Source organism: Mustela putorius, unplaced genomic scaffold, assembly GCF_011764305.1.
Source record: "Mustela putorius furo isolate JIRA1106 unplaced genomic scaffold, ASM1176430v1.1 tig00003836_pilon_pilon_pilon, whole genome shotgun sequence".
In the NCBI taxonomy this organism is placed as follows: Eukaryota; Metazoa; Chordata; class Mammalia; order Carnivora; family Mustelidae; genus Mustela; species Mustela putorius.
Genome location: NW_025421989.1, coordinates 10,492,457 through 10,494,990, shown reverse-complemented (window position 1 = coordinate 10,494,990; position 2,534 = coordinate 10,492,457). Strand labels below are relative to the sequence as shown.

Below are 2,534 nucleotides of genomic sequence, written 5' to 3'. Positions count from 1 at the left end.
AAGAAATTGTCTGTCTGCTTGCTGAGATGTTGCTAGGAAGATTACCCAAGAGGAGACTACCTAGGAAGGACTGGCTGAGACTTCCAGCCAAAGAGAGAAAGAATGACTCTGAAAATAAATTGCCTTCCAATTCCCAGTGTGAAGTGCAGCTTTGTAAAAGAGGATTCTATATAGAATTATGCTTCCTAGAAGCACATTATGTAACATTCAGCAGCCATACTGAAATGGCCCTTTTCCTGAATGCGTGGTGCATATGGCTAGCAACATGACTATGCGGGGGAAAAGAGAAGGAAAGAAAGGTCATTTCCAGGTGTGTTTTGGTATAAGTCTTTTTTTTCCCAAGTACTAACTGATATTGTACATATCAAAGGTCTAGGAAGATCTGTATCCATATTATCTGCTTTCAGTTTTTTTATATGAGAGTAACTTTATTTATTATTTATTTATTATTAAAGCAAAGAACTGAACATAATTTTAAAGGGCATAAAAATATGGAATGCTTCCCAAACTTTCATGTTGTCCTTATGCAGGGACCATGTTAATCTTCTATTTATTGTCCCAGTTTTAGTAGATGTGCTGCTGAAGAAAGCACTCCATTGATCCACTTCTAGATATCCACCCAAGAAAACCTGAAATTCATCATGTATGCTAAGTTTTGCTCTTTGTAATTCTATTTACAAAATGGAAACATGATTGAAAAGCACATGCTGAAATTAATTTGCACTTCTGCCTAAATTGAGTACTTTTTCTGCTTAAAATTTTTTCCTGATAAAAATAAAAGGATTTGAAGAAATCAATACTAGAGAAACTTTTTTTTTAAAGATTTTATTTATTTATTTGACAGACAGAGATCACAAGTAGGCACAGAGAGAGGAGGAAGCAGGCTCCCCGCTGAGAAGAGAGCCTGATGCGGGACTCGATCCCAGGATCCTGAGATCATGACCTAAGCTGAAGGCAGAGGCTTAGCCCACTGAGCCACAAAGGCACACCCATACTAGAGAAACTTTTAATAAAACAATTTCTAGTGGATGATGTATTCTGAAGTTTGAGCTTGTTTGTCAATGTGAAGATGAGAAACAGTTTACACACCGACCTCAAGAAGCAGCTGGATTTCTACTAGAGTGTACACACTGTCTTGTGCTCTCAGTGTTTAGAAGAAATGGCCATTTTCCCCTTCTTAATGGAAAAAAAAAAACCTCTCTGAAAAAAATAAAAGGGGCACCTATCTGACCATAATCTTTGGTGCATACCTGCTGTCTCGGAAAAGAAGAAAGAAAAAATAATAATAAAGTTCGGATAGAAAATTCAATCCAATATCAACACACCGACAAATGAACAAATTCACCTCCGAAGGCTTTAAAAATAAAACAACAGAAAAGAAAACACTTTGTCTTGAAATAATTTTTGATTTATGGAGGAGTCACAAAGATAGTACAGAGAGTTTCCGCATACCCTGCACTCACCTTCCCCTTAGGCCACCACATGAGAAGACTTTTCATACCAAGTTGGCCCAAAGCCTGAGGAGTTGATTATGAAGTAGAAGTCTCAGTAAAAATGGAACTGTAAGATTAATAACAAATACAAACTGGGAAAATTTTACTCTTTGAAGTGAACACTATAGATATTCTAAAAACTCAACTTTCATTAACACAGTTTTATCTTGTATCTTTATATGGCCAATAGCACGTTACATGATTTGTGGAAGAAAGGGGAATCTCTTCATTTTTGATAAATCCCACTCCAGCATGAATTGTAGATTACCATCAACTCACGAGCACCATATTGTAGATTCATGTACAATAAATGTAGTAGGTGTGTTTCTTCTCTGGGATGGTGATAAATCTCTTAAAAATGTCAGCCTGCAAATAAAATAATATCTTGAAATTTATGGCCAAAGTCACTCACCAAAGCACTTGTTTTCAATTATTTTATTAGATCATACTCACCAGTGTTAGAAAAATGTAAGGGAGACAATGGGGGGATGGTCTTGAGAAGAGAGCTATGAGAGGGGCAAAGAATGGAAGGCCAGATGTCAAGGAAAAAAACTTTGAGAGTGCTTTCTTGGCCCTGCAATCTTCAATTTCCAACCCCCCCCCAACTTTTAATAGGAAACTATCTTACCTACGCTGTCATAACTTGGAATTTGTATATCCTATTTCCAAAGGAGATAGTGGCTCTCTGTCTAGATATCATCAGGCTTAGCCTTCTTTTAATTGAGTTCCCTGATGCATTTGACAGACTGTGCACGGACATCAGGGATCCTCACTATCTTGTGTTTACCAGTGATGCTCATGTCAATAGATAATTGCAGGGAAGCCTTGGTTCCATACACTTACTAATTTTCCTAAAGCAGGTCCTTGAATTACATTGCTTATAATGCACATTTTTGCAGGGTCTTGTTGTAGTTTGGGTCTATTAATAAATAGATGGCCAGGTAGAAATTTCTGGAGTGTCAGAAAGACAGCTCCAGAGTGGAGTACACATTACATTTATAGAAGTCCAATATCTGCCCAAGCCTACCACAGGTTGGTGAT

At 37.3% G+C, this 2,534-nt stretch overlaps 1 non-coding gene across 1 annotated transcript; it reads right to left on the bottom strand.

Annotated features, from left to right (window-relative positions):
* Nucleotides 1–485: 485 nt before the first annotated feature.
* LOC123394771 lies at nucleotides 486–592 on the bottom strand. Its single transcript, XR_006609522.1, has one exon. It is a non-coding gene; the product is annotated as a U6 spliceosomal RNA (small nuclear RNA).
* Between the last annotated feature and the right edge of the window lie 1,942 nt (nucleotides 593–2,534).